Genomic DNA, 20,673 nt, shown 5'->3' on the forward strand with positions numbered 1-20,673 from the left:
GACATATCAGATAAAAAGCTGGATTTTAGCTCAGCTTAAAACCATAAAGATGCTGCCACATTGGACACATGTGGTCAGGTGACAATCAGGGCCTCTATCATACCGCATTCCCTATGAGACCAGTGTCAATCATCTGTCTAACCTGCCTGGCATCTGAGGACATCTGTTTTTTGGCCCCTGCCCTAGACCACAGATACTACCTATTTGTGTAGGGAGTTGCTTTGTTCATTAGTTAGGTTTTAACCTGTATGCCTATTTTCTATTTCAAGTAAATCTCCTTCTTATCAGGTGTGCACCTGTTTGATTCATATAACAGACCAAAACAGCTTACAAAACAGAGTATCATAGGAAAATTCTCATCTTATTCCAACTTAGCAACTGAATGTAGCACATGGCATAATTTCTGGGCTGACTGACTAACAGACTTTAGGTATTTTTCTTTTTTCCTTTTTTTTCACAAAATCACTTCTAATAAGATAAATCTTCAATTCTAAAAAAAATATTTGGGTTTCTCAAACATAAAATAATTAAATGTCTATGTTTTTAAAAAAAGAACTCATGTATATATACTCATCAATATGGAAATCTATTGATGTTACATAACATTTCCCCAAAAGCGATTCTTTATAAACCTTAGGATGTTAGTTAAGGAGCTAACAATATTCATCATCAGCTTCATGTTCATATTTTTACTAGTAAGGGGCCTTATTCTAAAGTTGCACATGTAGATGTAAATGATCGTAAGTCTAGTATTTTATTAACATGGTTAAATAATGTATTCCATGAAATATTTTAACAACTCAGGTGATCATGGTTCCAGCCACTAAGTGCAAGTCTTTTATCCTCTGGGTAGAGAACAAGAGAGTGACTCTGTCTTCTATGACATTGAACTTGGGAGCAAGGCCTCTTGCCCGAGCATTTTCATTTATAAGTGAGCACTCCTTACAGTCGCCGCACATGCTTTCTCTGCCACACTCGATTCTTGTTGCATTCAGCACTCTAATAATTTTCATTCCGACACATTCTGCTTTCATAGACATTGGTTAAATGCCTATCAAATTTAAGTATATTTTAACAAACTAATAACTTCCTTTGCTATAATAGGATGTTTTAAAACACTTATATGGTGCTGAATAATTTAGTTCAGTCATATGATGACAAGACTAAACAAACTTTCTCTAGAGTTCTGAGTTTTCCATTTCGTTACTTGGCTCTGAGCAAGTAAATAGAGATGAGCTATGAAATTTTAGGACTTTGCCTTGAAACATGATCTAGTTGACTTGTAAAATTTGAGATGTTGACAAAATGTGCAGTCAATAATCAAATAAATGCAGTTGCTTCATTTTATGTCAACAGAGAAGGTGAAAAGTGCAACTTAACTGGCTTGGTAAGATTGGAAGGAGGGGCTGAGAACATACAAGAGACAACAAAGAGATAGTTGGTAAGATTTAGTGGCTTGCTTCGGCAGGGGTGGTGAGAAGGCAGTGTGACAAAGTTCAGTCAGGTCAAACAAAGTGCACAAACTTCCTCATAGACACTGAACGGAGGCTTGTGTCATGGGCAGAAAATGTTCAAATGTTATAATCTAGAGACAGCTAATATGATAGTTGATGTGCTGTTTCTATCTAATCCTGCTGTTCCTTTTGATCCAGGAAGTAGAGAAATCACCTTATCTCTCATGTATCAGGATGATATAATTAAAATAGGACATGTTTTTGAAGTGAGGTATTTAAAGGCTTCAAAGAAGGTTAGAGCGTATAGGATCAGCATATGCCTACTTCTCAAAGGCTGCTGTTATGAGGGCACATTTGTTTAGTAAAGACATCCTTTTGAAAGAAGGGCTACCTCAATAATGATAAACTATGTACATAATGTCTATTGCATTAAATACATTGCCTAAGATATGTGCAGTTTATTCCCTGACCTAGATCTTGGCAAAAATAAGAGTCAAAGTTTTTATACTTAAAAAAAAAAAAAACAACTTCTGTGAAAGGTAGCATTTAATTGGCAAAAAGATGCATAATTTTCATTATGTCTTCAAATTAAACTATATCAGCACAATACCATAAATGTAAACAAGTAAATAATTTTTCTCTTGCGAGGTAGAGCATTTGTTTCAGATGAGCTGATGTCTATGATTTTGCATATGTGGCTGTTTGGCATGCCCCTTGTTTCTGACCCTACAGTTGACCTTGGAAGTGACTTGCTTTAACCGTGATGGATGTGCCGAAAGATTTATTTCTGTCATCTAAGAGTTGAGTCTTGGGCTATTGGGAACATAAAAACTGCTTATTGAAAGTAGGCTTGGCAAACCTTTGCTTTCAAATAATCTTCCAGAAGCTCATCTAATTTTGCTAATTAGCAGGAGATAAAATATACCCACATTGTCCTTTACAATGACTTGAACCCTCTGCCCTTCCTTGATGATAATAGTATTAAATACATGTCTATGTATTGCATTGAATATTAATTAGCATGAACTGAGAAGAAAAGATTTTGTTGTATACCAATAACACTTTCATAAAATTAATGTTTAATTTTACATAAGTACTTTAATGCCCCTTTGAACTCATAGAAATAACAAAGGTAACATGAATTCATTTGTTTGTCTACAAAAAAGTTTAAATAAATGCTGATTAGTGAAGTCTGATTTTAATAAATAATTCAAGAATGAAATAACTATCATTTCTGTGGAAAGCAGAGGGAGATCATTCAACGAGTAGTGACCTTGTCACTGAAAATTAAGCTCTTTCTCTGAATCTAAAAATCAAAGCTTAAAAGGCCACTCTTGCCTTAATATTTTATTAACTTTTCAAAATGAAATACCTATTGATTAGATTTTCTTTCAGATAATAAATTCTATATGTCTACTATGTCACTTCAATTAGAGTATTTACTTGTACACACAAAAAATGGTTTTACATCTGAAATTAATATACTTTTTCAAAACAACATTCTGTAAAGGTTCAGGCAAGATACTTACTATTTTCCCCCTCTGAATAGAATATTGCTTCAATATCCTCAAGAGCATCTATCTATTCTGTCTCATCTAATGTTCCTTTCGCCTTTGCTGTTTTCTACCCAGAGGGTTCATTCTCTCATCCCATTTATAGATCTTCAGCAAAATCTTATTCATCATTCAAAGCCTGGTTGAACTGTTACTTCCAGTTTGAGCGTCCTTGAGCTCTTTTCTGAAGCCGCATAGTCTCCTCTCTTCCTCTGGGCTTCTCCAGCACTGCAGGCTCACACTAGCAATGTGGCCCCTGTCCTGCTGCATTGCCTCAGCCCTTTACTGGCCTCTGAGCAACTCTGGCTCATCTTCATCGCGCTTTCACCTCCTGTGCCTAGTTCCGGGGCAGGCACAGAGGGTTGTTGAATGGAATTCAACAGTTTGGGAGCCTCCATGTTTATTTTGACCCTTTGGATTATATATCCACTTTGTAGAAATCAATACAACTTCAGGGATCTTGATCGTTTAATAGTTTACATGAAGTATCTCACATCTGGCAACTATCACCCTCCAGACCCAATCATAAATAACATTCAAAGTAGTTATTTTACTTCCTTTATTAAAGAGAAGCTAAAGGGAGCAGAAGACTTTGTCAGCCAACTTCTGGAAAGGAAATACAGGCCCTCAGATGTCAGAAGATTGTGTATGTTAGTTGATACAGTGTATTCAGTGTTCTTGAAGGGTCAAAAACCAAGTTAGTATTGAACTCAATTTTCCACCTTTTCCGAAGGTGTCTCAGTTCATAGCTGCGGCTTGTTGGCATTAGAGTGCTGCAAAGTAGAATGTCTCGGGGCTTTACGTGCTCATCAGACACATTTACCCTAACCTATACAAAAGTGCTACATTTATTTTTTAAAGCGGTTGAAATGAATTATTGAGTGTACCTTAAAAAATACTGGCGAGGGGCAGATTTTATTTTTCAGCTACTAGATCATAGCCCTATTCAGTATTTCTAAATCTTCTGTGGAAAGCAGAATTTGTAAACGGGCACTTGACATCTGTCTTGCAGAACAGTAACCCACTGGCCCAAAGGCCATCCCACCCAGATTCTAGTCGTTGTGGAGAAGAGTCCAAGAGTTGATTCTATGAGTGAAACAAACTGGACCCTCAGCTGTGCTCCTGTTTGTGGATGGCCTGCTGCCACAGTGCTGCTTTGTGGCACTTCTGTTCACCCCCTGCTTAGAAGCTCAGTCTATAGAGGAATTCTCAAAGCCATGCTAGGTGGGACTCGATGCTCTGGTGTTGACCGTCTGGACTTTGTGTTCTGCCTGGGATATACGATCTATGTATAGGGTGAAGTGCTGAAACTAACTGTAGGGGTCACCATCTGCAAGGTAGCTTGGATTGTATCAAGTGTGACTGGGATTCACTGGGATAAGGGCTTCGGAAGAGAAGGGAAGAGAGTGGTGAAGAAGGGGCTGTGGAAATACCCTCAGTAAAAAGTCCCACAGTTGAATCTTCTAGTTGTCAGAACAAGTTCTTCTTGGCAAACTGCATTAACAGAGCAAGCCCCAGCCCATTGTCATCTCTCTTCCTGCACCTACAGTAGAAAAGTCCAGGTTCAGCTTCTGTCATGCTCAGTGGTAAGAGAGAATCTGAGCAGGGCGGGAGACTTCGCACCAGGGGAGAAGAAAGATCAGCGCTGGATCCCTCTCCTCCGGCTCCTTAGCCGTGGCCTTGGCACTTGGCCTAAACTCTCAGGTCAGTTTTTCTCATTTGTCAAGTAATAATTAAGTCTAGCTCCTTCCTGGTGGGTTTCTTAATAAAGTTTTAAGAGATGATGTCTATAAAATGCTCTGAAACTGTAAAATATTTTATTGACAAAAAATATTAAATATATACCACAGAGCCTGTGCTTGAACTATTTTACCCACCACCAAACCAAAAAAAAATTTTTTTTAAAGGAAGAAATGCATATCACCCTTTCTCATACTTTCACTATGCTGATAGCTCTAACTACTGCTGGGCAGATTGCTGTGGACAGAGCATTAGTTACCACACCACAGTGTGCGTGGTTTCCTCGCCTGTCACTTGGGAACAATAATACCCACCTCCCAGGGTCATTGTGAGGATGAAACAAAACAATTTCTGTAAGCTCAGATCACTGTGGGAGTTCGCTGAACATTAGTTTCCGTACCCCTTCCCTATCCACCCCCAGGCCTCTACCCTAGTGAAATCAAATCCTCCTTGTATAACTCAGGAAGCCCCAGGAGTGCATTCCTGCAAGCCATGGAGGAAAGAAATACTTCCCTGTGTCCTTTTGGAGAGAGCAGGGTTTCGGCTGGGCTGGTGTCATAGCTATGCTCCTGCTGCCTTTTGGTCAAAAGAAATTTCAGTGTGCTGAAAAAGAGCCAAGGGGAGCTTGTTCCTACGCATGGGAACGAAGACATTTCTTGTCCATCCTCCAAGTCCTCTGCACAGATTACTGTCAAAACCTAGTGCTTTATTTATAAAAATGCCAACATACTCTGATTACTTGGCGAATTATCATGCTGCTGTCAGTGCAGAAACAGCACATAGACTATCAAAACAATCTCCATTTTTATCATGCCTGTCACAGCTGGGAGACCATGGAACAAGGATGCATTGTCTGAAGGAAGGAACGCAAAGGCAAATGCAGGTTCTGTGGTGGCTGCTAGGTAGAGAGACGATGGTCATATTTGATAAATAGCTACATGTTCTTTAATGAAAGATGGAAGTCTTGCCATAAACGAATTTCTGGTTCGTTATTGAGATTTTGAGCTACTGTTAGATAATCTTTCCCTGGTTTGTCTGTCCTGTCTCTCTGTCTCTCCTCTACTATATCTCCTCTAATAGATGGCTCTTCAAATATCTATGCACTTCCATGATATAGAAAGATAGCTCCAGCAACATATTTCACTGGGGGAAGAAGGGAGTTAAGAGGTGATGACCATATACTAAGCATTGGTTTCCAAACTCCTCAACAAGTTATTGCTGAGGTCAAGATCAAGCTTAAAGACAGTAGCTTTTCCTGTCTTGGTTGCAAATGCATGTTTGTGAATTTATATGAAGACTGCACATCCTGGGCCTATCAGGTTGGACATAGGATATTATATGTTTTTCATATAGAACCATCATTTTTCCCTTAAAACACGCATCACAGTATAAGCTCCCTGATGACTGAATCTGGTGTCATCTGCCTTGAGTAGCCATTCTTTGGCTTTGGTGCTTTAAAGAATTTTTTTTCTAGGATGGTGAAACATTATTCTAGAAAGAATTAACTATGTGATACTTCTTTTCTCAAAGAGGAAACTTTATCAGGTTGTTCAGTTGGTTTCTCCCTGGTCAGTGTGGACAGCTTGGGAAAAAAAAAGCTTTCAAGTAATTTTTAATGAGGAAGTTCTTTATACCCAGAGCTTGTTGAGAGATTAGGGTAGTGAGTTTCCACAGGGACACATGGATGTGGTAAATAATGCAGTACACAAAAGACAAAGCCTCCTTGTGGATGTAAGAAAAGATTGGGTGTTGTTAGCCTTTCTGCCTAATCTGTACTCCTGTCACATATGTTATCTTTATACCTTTCCTGGGATGTTTCATCACATCCTTGAGAGAGTGGAGAAGAAAAAATGTGGGCCTAGATAACATAGTTGGGTTAGAAATGCTCTCAGTACACCCTAAGAGGAAGCACACAATAGACCAAGTTAATCCTCCTGCAAAATCTAAGTGTAACATTGTACTGTCAGAATGTCAAGTGTCTTCTTATAACTCGGGAATAAATGATTGTTCTTATAAGAGGTTGCACATGTGGAGAGATCAATATTGTTTTGTAAGATCATGTAAAGAAAGTTGAATATATTTGCATAAACTGCCCCTTAATAATCCCAGCTCTGGAATGACAGGCTTGGAAATTGAAAAAACTATTCAGTGTCTCACTGTTTTCTATGGAAAGAAATCTAATTTCATTCATTTGGTATTAAGATAGCAGCCATTAGAAGTATATTTATTCTTTCATTCCAATTTTATCTCTTCTGCTATCTCCTCCTCTAGACCTATACCTCATGTTCGAGTAACTTCACCTCCTTTTTGTACCTTGCTAGAGTGTTCCCCAAGCTTTCCTTTGATCACCCTCCACCAAACCACACACAGACCCATTCCATCTCCCTAAGAAATCATTGACCCACTCTTTGAGGCTTTGCTTACTTGCTTTCTCTTCTGTAAAACATTTTATGATGAGTTTGAACCAATGAAACATTCTTCTTTGTATTTAACATTACTTACCCTACTCTACTTATCATTTCATGGCTTTCTCTTACTTTAGTGGTTTATGACTTTTTTCTTTTTTTTTAAGATTTTATTTATTCATTTTAGAGAGAGGAGACAGAGACAGAGAAAGAGAGAGAGAAGGGGGGAGGAGCAGAAAGCATCAATTCCCACATGTCCCTTGACCAGGCAAGCCCAAGGTTTCAAACCAGTGACCCCAGCATTCCAGGTCGACGCATTACCCACTGTGCCACCACAGGCCAGGCTATGATTTTTTTCTTCCCAATAACTTTACATCTTGAGTATAGACCTCATAGAACATACACGTACCCAATGGCTCAGGTATAAAGGGGCTCAGCAAATGACAGTGGTATCTGCAGATTTCTCACCAAATTACTTCTCAGATTTTTATAAAATTAGTAAAAATATTTAAATATATATTTATGTTCTGTATTTTCTCTTCATATATTTTTATTTATATATATAGGATGGGACAAAAGTAGATTTACAGTTGTAAAATAACACAATTATTAATAAATATTAATACATGAATAAGCTCTATTTCATGTATTTACAACTATAAATCTACTTTTGCCCACCTTTTTTTTTTATTACATCTAACCTTATATATAATTTCTGATTTCAGGCTTGTCATCAAATTACTTATCAGGGTCTTTATAAAACAAGTAAAAATATTATTCTGTAGAATATAAACATACATATATTTTAAATAAATAATTTTATAAACAACCTACAAGTAATTTGATGATAAAAATATGGCTTTGGCCTGACCTATGGTGGCACAGTGAATAAAGCTTTGACCTGGAATGCTGAGGTTGCTGGTTCAAACCTTGGGCTTGCCCGGTCAAGGCACATATGAGAAGCAACTACTATGAGTTAATACTTCCTGTTCCTCTCCCTGCCTTTCTCCCTCTCTTTCTCTATCCTCTCTCTAAAATTAATAAATAAAATCTTTAAAAATATATATGGTGTTGAGGAGCTAGATATCTTACCAGAAAATGACCCACATGGGTCATGGTGAGGGGAGTTGAAAATGTGTATGTGCTTTAAGGCTGGGGTGTTTCCTGTCAGCCAGTAGAGCCCTGCGGGTAGGACGGTGGCCACTCTGCTGCAGTTCCAGATATTTGCTGAGCCCCTGCACTCCTGAGCCACTGGGGGGATGTACAGTCCAGGTATGTGGGCTCATATATCTGTAATCTAGCATAGAGCCTGGGAAGGAATATATGCTCCTGAAGGGAGAGCTATTTTCCCTTGTCTTAGTCAGGATTTCTGAACTATTTTTACTCTATGCCTTTTTAAAAATTACTTCTATATTTAATTTTCCTGAAGTTTACTGAAGAAGAATTTTTTTTGTAGTATACAAAAATTAATTTGTTATATAAAATACATTATGGGAACATGAACTTTGAAAAGTGTCATTCTTTAGGAAATAGTAACTTAGTAAATCCCAATTTTTTCCTCAATTAAAGTTTACATTAACTTTTTTTTTTTTTTTTTTTTTTGTATTTTTCTGAAGCTAGAAACGGGGAGAGACAGTCAGACAGACTCCCGCATGCACCCGACCGGGATCCACCCGGCACGCCCACCAGGGGCGATGCTCTGCCCCTCCGGGGCGTCACTCTGTCGCGACCAGAGCCACTCTAGCGCCTGGGGCAGAGGCCAAGGAGCCATCCCCAGCACCATCTCTGCTCCAATGGAGCCTCAGCTGCGGGAGGGGAAGAGAGAGAGGAAGGAGGGGGTGGGGGTGGAGAAGCAAATGGGCTCTTCTCCTATGTGCCCTGGCCGGGAATCGAACCCTGGTCCCCCGCACTCCAGGCCGACGCTCTACGGCTGAGCCAACTGGCCAGGGCCTACATTAACTTTTATTCTGTATTAATTTCAGATGTACAGCCAAGTGATTAGGCGATTAGACAATAAAGTACTTTACAGAGTATAATGCTTCAAGTACCCACCTGGCCCCATCTGAAGTTATCATGATATTACTGACTATATTTCCTATGCTGAAATCTAGAAAAACAAAAACTAAAGAAAATATCTTCTTTCAAATAATTTAAAATTTCAAAATGAATATGTGAACAATAAAGAAGCATATAAATGCACTGGATTATCATATTAACTGTGCTTTTCACACTACAACTTGCCTAGAGAACTTGGACATTTTCTCAAAAGGAACCTCACACATTTTCCCAGTGGGATGTAAGCCCATCCTTGTCCTCCCTCCCCACTGCAAGAATCAGTGCGCTGAACTGTCAGTTCTCTGCGAATTAGGAGTACAGCGGTTTTTGATCTGTGTGTGGCACATGGGATGCGCTTAACCTTTTTATTCCTCTTACTCTTACCAACTATGCCTCTACTCAGATCCCCCTCTCTGCTGCCTCCCCAGGGATCTTGCTCCATCAGTTTTCTTTCCTTCAGTTTATCGTCAACATCTCTCTTTATCCTTATGGTCACCAGACCCCTGGCTGGCCTGGGACAGTTAGAGTTTACTCCTCTTGTCCCAGCATAATTATTAATAGCATCAAAAATGTCTGGTTTAGGTGATAAATTATATGGTCCTCTTATTAATATCCTTGAACTTCAGCCATGCAAACGCTTAAACTCTCCCATCCTAAAGATACCCAACAGACACACACATTCCAAAATGTATGACCAACCTCATATTTTTCTGTGCTTCACTTCATAGCCACACTTCTTGAAAGTATCATTCAGATTCATTTTCTCTGTTTTCTTACCTATCATTAGTCCTCTGCCCACTGTTTATGTCTTCACCGCTTTTCTGCAACTGCTCAGGCAAAGGTCACTCAGCGATCTCCTACTTGCTAAATTCTCTGGACATGTGAAAGTTTCTGGTTAGGTGATTGACAAGCTTCCTTTCCTGTCCTAATATGATATTATACTTTCAAAAAAGTTCCTGACTCTCATCTTTTTAACCAAGACAGTGAGTTTGTTGAGATTCTATGACCCCTGTGCCCACAGTCCTATTACCCACGTTACTTCTTTGAACAAACACAGCGTCCCTATGAGGCAGGTATCACCCCCACTTTTACCTGGGGCAGGAGAGACATTGAATAACTTCCCTACTTTTTCACAGCTAGTAAAGGATGGATCCGAGGTTCTAATTTCCCAAATGGATCTTGTTCTTTTTCTACTACATTATTCTCTCTCCTGTTTTTCCAAGCACATGTTAATATCTATTTTCATGTGACTAATTCATCACAGGTACTAAAGACTAGTGAGCTGATGTTTTTAAACTATGCAGATTCTAAAAATTAGGCCCACCAAAGGTTAAGCATTGTCCTGTAGAATACACCTGGCAGTGGTGACAGTTACGGATATTTAAACCAGGGATAAGGGAAGTGGCTATTTGCGTTATAAGCGGTGAGTTTCTGGATTTCAGTAAAATAAACCAGGATTTTGTTTCTTGAAGTAATTATACTCTGGAGAGAGGAAAGAAAGATGGAGACAATTATGAATGACCTTGCATCTCTGAGCTGTTGAGAACTTCTGGATCAGTGGCTGATGTTTTCATAGCCTTTTCAAGTGAAACCTTTCAGTGAAGTCTCAAGCCACAGACCACCAGTTGACAAAAGGAATTTTTTTCCCCAGGATATTACCCTTAATTTGAGTGTCGTACAGTGATTGCCATGTTCACAAGGATAAAAAACTCCCAGCCTCATAGTCTAATGCTGTTTAACCTTTTGAAAACTTTGAACTAAAAAAAATTTAGCACCATTTAATTTTTAAAGGTACTATATTTTGAGTGTTATCATTTCAATGACTTGTTTAACTGTAGTCCAATAATTGGCAGGGAATTTCTATAAAGAAAATAAAACATTTCTAACAGCTGAAATCAGTAATATTGTTGCTATCACGCAAACCCTCATCTCTGGCCCTGTCACTCTGAGGACCATAGCAAGTGAACAGAACTGTTTAATAAATTTTTTGTAAGCGGAAAAAGTTAACTTTATTTCTATATGTCTGGGATCATGCCCTTTTTAATCTAAGGCATTAAATACTGCAACTGCCAATGTCACGAGGGTTCTAAGATAGCTATAAATGAGAGAAAATGGGCAGAATTATTTTTGACTCCTGAAACATGTAATAATGACGACTTGATTAAAATTATATTTCTTCTAAGTGGAAAATGTTTGATGTGTGTGAATGCACACAAAATTTCCTGTCTGTGTGACATTTCTGCCCTATGCTTCATGATTTTAAGAGTCCTAGGCATAAAATAAAATCATCAGACTTTGTTCACGTGACTGTGTGAGCCACAAATGCATTTCACTCATGGAATCAAAAGATTTTTAGTTCATTGAGGCATCCTGGGTACTTACATTCCTTTTTTTAATAACAAGATTGTTTAGTATATGGGTGTTTTTGGCAGGCAGTTCGTGAATTTTGTCCCCGTTTTGGTCCAGGACCTTTTTGCAAGATGTGATGGGTGGTTTGCTCTTCTGTGTTGTTTCTGAGCTGTGTATTTACTTAGCAACTTCATTCTGAGTAGTTGTTGAAAGAACAGAAGTTTGTAAATTATACAACACTGAACAGTAGATGCCATCCATGGCTTTTAGCCCAGACTCTGTCAAAAAGTTTTCTATTTCCTGGTCAGGCCTAAAAAAGTCATGTGAATTACAGAAGGATTAACTTTTCTCAGTATATATATATTGTTTTTAAGTTAGTTCTGAAACTCTAATAAAGAAAGCACAAGGTATTGTTAAAAATAAATATTGAGTGAAGAGCAAATGATTCAATGTTACATATTTGGGTCTCTGTTTGATGTTACCTGTGTTAAGCAGTTTGTGATGTCTTGGGCTACATATCTAGCTATGACATATGTCTGTGGAGGAATCACAGATTGATTTCCATCCTCTGCTATTGTTAATGTCTATGTGAGTAATGTGTGGCCAAGGGTTCTGAGACTCTCTTCTGGCTCAGTAAGAATTCGTTGAGATCAGATAATAATGATTGCTATTGATGCTAGAGGAACACAGGACAGTATGTGGCCATGAATTTGTTATTCCTGATATGTACACATGCAGACCTAACATGCAAAGACAGAAAAGGCTCTTTGCTTTCTGATAATTTTTCTTCCAGACATCAGTAAGACGGCTAAATTCTTCTCTTTCCCATCCTCTTTCTGAAGGAGGCAGAACATATCTAGGAAAGGATTCTGCTTGTGTACTTTGGTTTCCAACTTGTGAGCACAAATGTATTTTAAAAAGAATAAACAGAAATATCCAAATTAAGTGTCAACAGACACAAACAAGATAGTATGAGTCTTGGATGAGTGTCTGGGTTTCATGTGCTTCACATTTAGGCCCTTGGGGTCAGGGAGCACAGGGCTGATCCCAGTGGCTCCTCATGTCTCCCTTCTTAGTTTTTCTTGGACTTGGCTTCAGATGGATGGAAGATGTGAAAAAGCCTTGTCAGCAGGCTCAGAATCTGCCTTGGTCTGCATATCGCAATTGCAGAAGCAGTGTGGGCAAAGAGGAAATGAACTATGGGGCAAGAACATGGGTGGGTCTGCATTCGAGGCAGGGCAATTCCACTCACTATGTGTTTTGGTAAAATACTCAGGGCCTCAGTTTCTTCTCTTATAAAATAAGGGTCTTAGTAGTTGTGAGGGATTGTAGATATGCTAACTGTAGAGGGTTCTGCACAGTGTTTTGCATATAGTAAATGCCCAGTAAATATGAACTGTCATTACTACTAAAATATTCATCAATATCTAGAGGAATAATGGATTACTATAAATAATTCAAAGTTTTCCAGGATGTAGTCCTCAAATTTCTGAACTTCCCTAGTGCTTTGTAAGCAATTCCTTTCATACCCCTTCCTTGTAATGTTCTCTTTGCTTTTTTCTCTTGTTTCTACCACTGCCACTTTTTTTCTCTTTAGCCCCATTTCCTCTTCCCTATTTTCCACTCTGGCTCTGTTCCATTCCCTTCTTCTCCTTTCTCTTTTATTTTTCTTCTTTTCTTCCATTTCCTTTTTGAATATCTTTTATTCTTCTCTCTCTGTTTTCTTCTCATTTCTTGTTCTCATACTTTCCTGTGAAAAGGTAGTTATGAGAATTATTAAGAGAATAAAAACAAATTTAAAAAGAAATTAGAAAGCAGTAACTTCAACTTATTGAACAATAATTTTAATTAATGGTTTACACTGAGAGTGTTATATTGGAGTATGGATGGCGGCATACCCTGTTACTATGCATGTTATGTAAATTTTGTTTTCTCTTAATACACCTGCCTTTAAGATAAATGATTATAGATGAACTCATGGTTGAGAGTTTATTCATTTATTCATCTACAAACAAATGCTAACTATGTTGCAGTTACTGTGTAGGTGTTTTTGGAGGAAGAAATTCACTGTGCAATTGTGGTCAGTTTGTGGTTGGCCCATGTTGGGAGATGAGCAATAAGATCATTATGGAGAGAATGACCAAAGAAGAGAAAGAACAGACTGGGGCTGATCTGATAAAGGGGACAGAAATGAGGAAGCTCTAGATATTGTAAGAAACTGTGGCTAAATATGTGTGGCAGATCACAGAGAATAAGAATTCAAAAATAAAATGGGACTGGGTCATAAAGAACCTTATATTCTAAATTAGTTATGGTAGGTTAGGATGCAGTAGCATATAGACCCTAAAGATCTGTGCCTTAATAAAATAAAGTTTATTTCTGGATCAGTGACTGTCCTGATTGGTTGTTTTAAAAATCTATTTTGTCTGATATTAATATTGCTACCTCAGCTTTTTTTCATTTCCATTTGCATGAAATATTTTTTTCCATCCCTTTAATTTCAGTCTATGTTTATCTTTTGTGTTGAGGTTGGTCTCTTGTAGACAGCATATGTACGGGTCCTGTTTTCTTATCCATGTAGCTACCGTATGTCTTTTGATTGGAGCATTTAATCCATTTACATTTAAGGTTATTGTTGATATGTAGCTGTTTATTACCATTTTATTCTTTCAATCTACATTCTTATTTTACTAGATTTTTTCCCCACTTTGTTCTATTTACAACAGGTCCCTTAATATTTCTTGCAGCACTGATTTATTTTTAATGAATTCCTTGAGGTTAGTTTTTTTTGTTTGTTTTTTTGTCTGTGAAGCTTTTTATTTCTCATTCAACTTTAAATGATAGCCTTGTTGGATAGAGAAGTCAAGGTTGTAGGTTCTTGTCCTGCATTACTTTAAATATTTCTTGCCATTTCCTTTTGGTCTCAAGTGTTTCTGTTGAAAAGTCAGGTGTCATTCTTATGGGGGCTTCTTTGCAGGTGATTGACCTTTTTCTCTTGCAGCTTTTAGTAGTCTCTCTTTATCTCTTAGCTTTGGTATTTTAATTATGATGTGTCTTGCTTTAGGTCTCTTTGGGTTCCTCTTTGATGGGATTCTCTGTGCTTCTTGAACTTGTGTGACTTTTTCCTTAATCAATATATGGAAGTTTTTAGCTATGATTTCTTCAATCAGGTTCTTTATCCCTTGTTCTTTCTCTTTTCCTTCAGGAAACCCTATTATGTGGATGTTTTTTCTCTTCATGTTGTCACAGAGCTCTTGTAGACTTTCCTCAGACCCTTTGATCTTCTTTCCTTTTTGTTGTTTTGCTCCCATGCTTTCACTTATCTTGTCCTCTAAATTGCTGATTCGATCTTCTGCTTCATCCAGCCCGGTTTTAATTTCTTCTAGTGTAGTCTTCATTTCTGATATTGTGTTTGCCATTTCTGTCTGAATCATTTTTATGATTTCAATGTCCTTTTTGATGCCTGTTATCTCTTTATTTAAGTGCTCATTTTGTCCATCCATTGTTGCTCTAAGATCCTTGAACATCCTAACAATCATTATTCTAAACTCTGCATCTCGTATCTTGGTTAGTTCCATTTCATTCAGTTCTTTTTCTGGGGATTTCTCTTGTTGATTCATTTGAATTGTATTTCTCTGTCTTTCCATTTTGCCCTGTATAAACTGCTTCTTTGTATGTGCTGTTTGTGTAGCTAGCTGAGTATAGGGTTAGTGTTGCCTTCCTTTGGCTTTCAGTTGTGTTGTTTCTAGATCTTCTTGGGTTGGTCTCAGCTGTTGTTTGTAATCTGCTTTAGGCTACTTGTCTGCTGCTACTGCTCTTTTTGCTGTTTGTGTCAGCATTTTCTATGCCTTAGTTGGGACAAGTGTGAGGAGCCTTTTCTTAAGATACCCCTCTAACTAGGGTTGTTAGTTCCTGAGCTGATGCTCTCCATATCAGGCCACTGGATGTACCAGTCTGGACCTCCCTGATGGGAACCTGGAGCAGAACAGTGGGGGTCACTGCTTAAGACTGGCCCTTAGCTACCTTCTTGGAGCCACAGGCAATCCAGAATTTGTGGCCGCCTCTGCTGGGCCCAGGTGCCATTGTAAATATCATCTGCGCTCCTAGGCTGGCTTTTATCTACTCTTGGTCAATGTGTGTGACCTCTCTATTCCCAAGGAATGGTCTTTCTGCTGGCCCCCCTGCTGCTGCCACCTCTTCAGGCACTGGGGTTGTCAGGCACTGGCACTGATGGGCATGTGGGCTTGTGGCCTGCAGCTCAGGCTACCCTGCGGGCGCACAGGATGCCTCACTGGGTTCAGTCCCCTCACTGGCACATGGGATGCGCTGCTACACAGGCCAAGTGCCGCAGATGCCACTAGAGTTGGGCCCTCCTGCCCTTCAGAGGGTACTCAGCACTTTGGTAGGGCAGTGTAGCCCAGACTTCAGCAATCAAAACCTGTGTCCCTGATGTGCCCCTTGCTTCTAAGTATCTCTTTGCATTGACTGGAGCAGAAGAGCCTCTGGTGGGCGGGGTAATTGCTTCCCTTTGCTGGCTTGGTTTTCCCAGGAAAAATGGCCACTTTAGGCTTGGAAAGTGACCCAGTACAGGTGTCAGGGTGACTGTCCCCCACAGTCTCTTCCTGTGTCCCTGAGACTACACTCTCCTCTCACAACTCCAGTCCTCTCGGCGCTCCCGGTTCCCGGAGCCCCAGGTAAGTGGCTGTGAATGAGGTTTTCTGTGCGGTCCCTTTAAGATGGAGCCTGGGTCTAAGAGTTCTGTTTCCCTCTCGCAAACAGTAACCCAGTTCTTCTTTCAGCTAAATACTGTCTGTATGCCTCCTATAGTCTCTAGGGCTCCAGCCTGGGGTTCTTGTCTTGGGCTGAGGACCCACAACTCTACGGGCAACCAACCCCACCATGAGAGATGCTCTGGGCTGCCTCTTGCTCCTAGGAGAGGGGCAGCCCTTTCCACATCTTCGCCCTTCCCACCAGTCTCAGTGTGGTTTCTTTGGTGATGCTTGGTTATAGATTCCTCTTAGTTTAGTCCAGTGGTTCTCAAAGTTTTTGAAGTTGGGACACATTTACAATCCTACAAATAATTGTAGGCACACTATATATAAGTTAATGAGAAATATGTTATAATAATTAAGTGAAATATTAAATAAAAAAATATGAAAGTCCAAGCGTGCTTTTAAGGTAATTAAACAAAATAAATACTACAGAATTAAATTTATTCTGACATTAAAAAAACATTTTTATGTTACATTCTTTGAGTTATGCTTTTTAGAATTTATAAAAAAGAGGGGTTAAAAATAAAAAAACAACAAAAATGATATATATATATCATTTTTATATATAATGATATATATATATATATATATATATATATATATATATATAAACATTCTTAGTAAGATTTAGTAAATATGGCAGGTCCCAGCGTGAGTGTGTTAGGTTTTTTTATTCTTATGTTTATGAGAAACATGAGCCTGGTGTGTCCTAGCAATTTCCAGAGAAATATGTGCCCATCAATGTTTGGGCATATATTTGAAAGGCAAACTCTCATTTCCTCACCAATACATTGAAGAATTCCTCTCTTTTTACTCTTAATTGTGTTGAGGGTAGAAAATCCTAATTCATATAAATAGAATATTGAAAATTGAAAATTGTAGTAAAATGTTCAAAGCTTTTTTAGATATTGCCACATATTCTTCTTTTATAGAAATCCAAAAGGCTTCAAGAGACAATTCCTTATGTTTAATCATCAATCCAAAACCCTCACCATACATATCATCTTAACTTTACACCAAACAAAGGATAGAAGAAACTTACCTCCAGTCTTTCTGGGGCCCATGGGGGGTAGTGTAAACAATCCAGCACCACAGCTTAACAGCCTTTTGCAACCTAATCTGGCAAGTGTGGTGGAGGGCTGGGCAGACTGTCAGTTTACAGCCAATTCCCCACACCTCTGTCCCCCAAAAATCTAAACTCCAAGAACCCTGTTGGTTTTTTGGTCCCCAACCAGCACATATTTCTCTGGAATACCATAGGGTGCACCTGGAAATCTTCTAGGGTGCACCAGTGTGCCCTGGTGCACACTTTGAGAACCATTGGTTTAGTCCAAAGTTGGTTTTTCAAGATGATTGTTCCTAAGTTAAGTTGTGATCCACTTGGTTCTGGGAGGTGGGAGTTGTAACATCCACCAACTCCATTGCCGTTTTCTCTCCTAGTAAAGAATTTCTTAGAGTACATTGCTCTCCATATCTGCCTAGTTCCATTTTCAATTTAGGGAAAAATAATTCTGAGAAATGAAAGTCCCCTCCCCCCCAAAAAAAGTATAATGTAAAAGACACATTTTTTTTCTTTAAGGCTTTTGACTTGATTAAAAAGACTAGGAACCAGATGAAACCATTTCCGGTATTATGTAAACTGTGTCTCAAGAAGAAATATGTTTGCACTGTACAGGAAAGCATGGCATTGTCTCCAGTTCCATTGACATTTCTTGCACTATGAAGCAATTGATATGTGCACTACATGCTAATCATTTGGGGAAGTGTGTCAATTTTGCTTAGGTATAATATTCAGATTTTAAGACAGCTCTTCGAAATTGGGTTATTTTCAGCTATTTGTTTATTTTGAGAGAAAGTTTCATTTTAAAAAGTCTAACTGCGATTGAATATTTTAAACGCTCTGTTGTCCTTGTATAAACTTACCAAGCTTTCCCCATATTGTGTCACAATGCAAACCTTATTATTATTTTCCTGACAAATATTTTTCTTTCTAGGCAAAGGTGAAAATTTACTTGTACAAACTGACATTAACAGATGTACTCACTACTCAATGCACAAAGCTCTCAAAAGTACTAGATATATCCAAGAGCTCAAATACTGTGATACTGTGATCATCATTTTTAGAGTCACTCTGATCAATAGCTTTAGAATGTGATATGACTGCCACTGCTACAGCACGTAACAAATAGTAGCGTGGTTGGCAAGAAATGTAATATCTGGGTTTCCATGGTTTTTATTTTTGGATATCACTATATGTTGCATCTACTGCATGTAGGACCTTGGGATAGAGGCTGTGGGTCATATAGAGAAGCATAGGCTCTGATCCTACTCTATAATATCCTGTTAGGGAAACAAGCTTTGAGGAAAAGAATATAGCTATGTCTGTTAAAAGAAAATAAAGAGTACCTTAAGATTAGAAAAGGGAACAAGTTATCTCGTGTACATGCATACATCATAAACAACTAATGCTGAGGAGATTGTAGATCAATTATTAACTGGTTATAGCAAAGACATTAAAGCAAATGCACAAGAACTGTGAATAATTATTAATGCATGTTTCTAAACACAATGACAACTACAGGACCCACCCCCCCCCACAACAAAGTAAACAACGAAAAGTCCCTGCTAAGATATTCTCTAGGCAATCATGAAGTGATTATGATTTTCCAGAATTAATGGAACTTTTCAAAATGCTGATGTTAATTTTAAGGATTAAGCTGTTTGATGACTCAAAAATATTAGCTTTCCCCTGTTTGGAATGGCCTCTTCTTTTACCCCTGATATACAATATTCTGAGGTGTTTAGCTTTGCCTTGTGATGATCATAATGCCTGCTTCTGTGACTCTTCATAGAACCACATGGTGTAACGGGGTTGCAGACTTTATCAAGTTCACACCTTCACTCTGCAGATGAAGGAACTGAGGCATAAAGTGACTAAAGGATATGGCCTCAGTGGAAGTCATGTGCTAGCACAGCGGGAGGCAAGACTCAAGTTCTGGACACTCAGGTTGCTATCTTATCTCATACATCCTGATACTCTAATAAAAACCCAGTATAGCTACCCCAAATCCTGATATCAGTGGTTATATGTGCCTAGGAGAATATTTGAGACAGATTTTAGTATTTGTAATAAAAACCATAAGAATCCTAATAATAAAAGATATATTTCCTTTTCAGTTGCTTTTCTACAGCTTTCTCTTCCTCTATATAGGTACTTATCATTTATTTCTAGATGAAGTTAATTCTTGTAAGATGAGGTTTGAAAAAAATGACACTGTGATGATATCAGTAGTTTATGCTGCATTGTCAATATTATTTAGTATATTTTGAATATTTTATAAAATTCTCTGATATTTTTACAGGGTTAAAATACACTTGTATACATAATTTTCTATTGAATTTCAAGATTATTTTAACATTTTTGTAATTTAAATTTGCATATGCCATCCAAGCTATTTAGTATTTCATCAGAAGAATGTGTTGCTGCCTTGTTTAAGATGCTGTTAGGCAGAATTCCTTTTATACTATTATTATATTTTTAGGTATTGCATGTTTGTAGAGTATAGTTTCAGGGGAATTCTTCAGTAGTTTTTATTGAGCATCAGCAAAAAATATTATTCTTGGCTTTCGTCCTGATTAACCCAGACATTTTAATGTGTGTTATGATGGGTTACTTGATGGATAGTCACCTGTACCCTGTGATCAACTAAAATTTGGCTACTTGAGTTAAATCTTAGTGGCTGAATGTCATAATTTCCCATCTTTTGTTTGATTAATACTTCCTTTTGAGATCTGAAAGGGAAATGTCTGGATTGTCCCTCGATGTACAACCATGCTCAGGATGAGAAAGAAGACGTGTCTTTTTTTTTTTTTTTTTTTTTTTTTTTTGCATTTTTCTGAAGCTGGAAACAGGGAGAGACAGTCAGACAGACTCCCGCATGCGCCCGACCGGGATCCACCCGGCACGCCCACCATGGGGCGACGCTCTGTCCACCAGGGGGCGATGCTCTGCCCATCCTGGGCGTCGCCATGTTGCGACCCTCCTGGGTGTCGCCATGTTGCGACCAGAGCCACTCTAGCGCCTGGGGCAGAGGCCACAGAGCCATCCCCAGCGCCCGGGCCATCTTTGCTCCAATGGAGCCTTGGCTGCGGGAGGGGAAGAGAGAGACAGAGAGGAAGGTGCGGCGGAGGGGTGGAGAAGCAAATGGGCGCTTCTCCTATGTGCCCTGGCCGGGAATCGAACCCGGGTCCTCCGCACGCTAGGCCGACGCTCTACCGCTGAGCCAACCGGCCAGGGCAGAAGACGTGTCTTTTATGAGGAGTGAATTCACAAAGTTGATCATAA

At 38.8% G+C, this 20,673-nt stretch overlaps 1 protein-coding gene across 9 annotated transcripts in view; it reads left to right on the forward strand.

The window, feature by feature from the left end:
• Window positions 1–20,673, forward strand: part of MECOM (MDS1 and EVI1 complex locus) — a 701,730-nt gene that overhangs the window by 428,526 nt on the left and 252,531 nt on the right. Inside the window, exon 1 of one of the 9 annotated variants that reach the window (XM_066241057.1) lies at window positions 4,665–4,711. The exons of the other annotated variants lie outside the window; for them this stretch is intronic. The gene's annotated coding sequence lies outside the window, so the exon portion shown is untranslated. Of the gene's footprint in view, window positions 1–4,664; window positions 4,712–20,673 lie in introns of those variants that run through there. 9 annotated transcript variants of the gene reach the window in all.

The sequence above is a fragment of the Saccopteryx bilineata genome, chromosome 8, assembly GCF_036850765.1.
Source record: "Saccopteryx bilineata isolate mSacBil1 chromosome 8, mSacBil1_pri_phased_curated, whole genome shotgun sequence".
In the NCBI taxonomy this organism is placed as follows: domain Eukaryota; kingdom Metazoa; phylum Chordata; class Mammalia; order Chiroptera; family Emballonuridae; genus Saccopteryx; species Saccopteryx bilineata.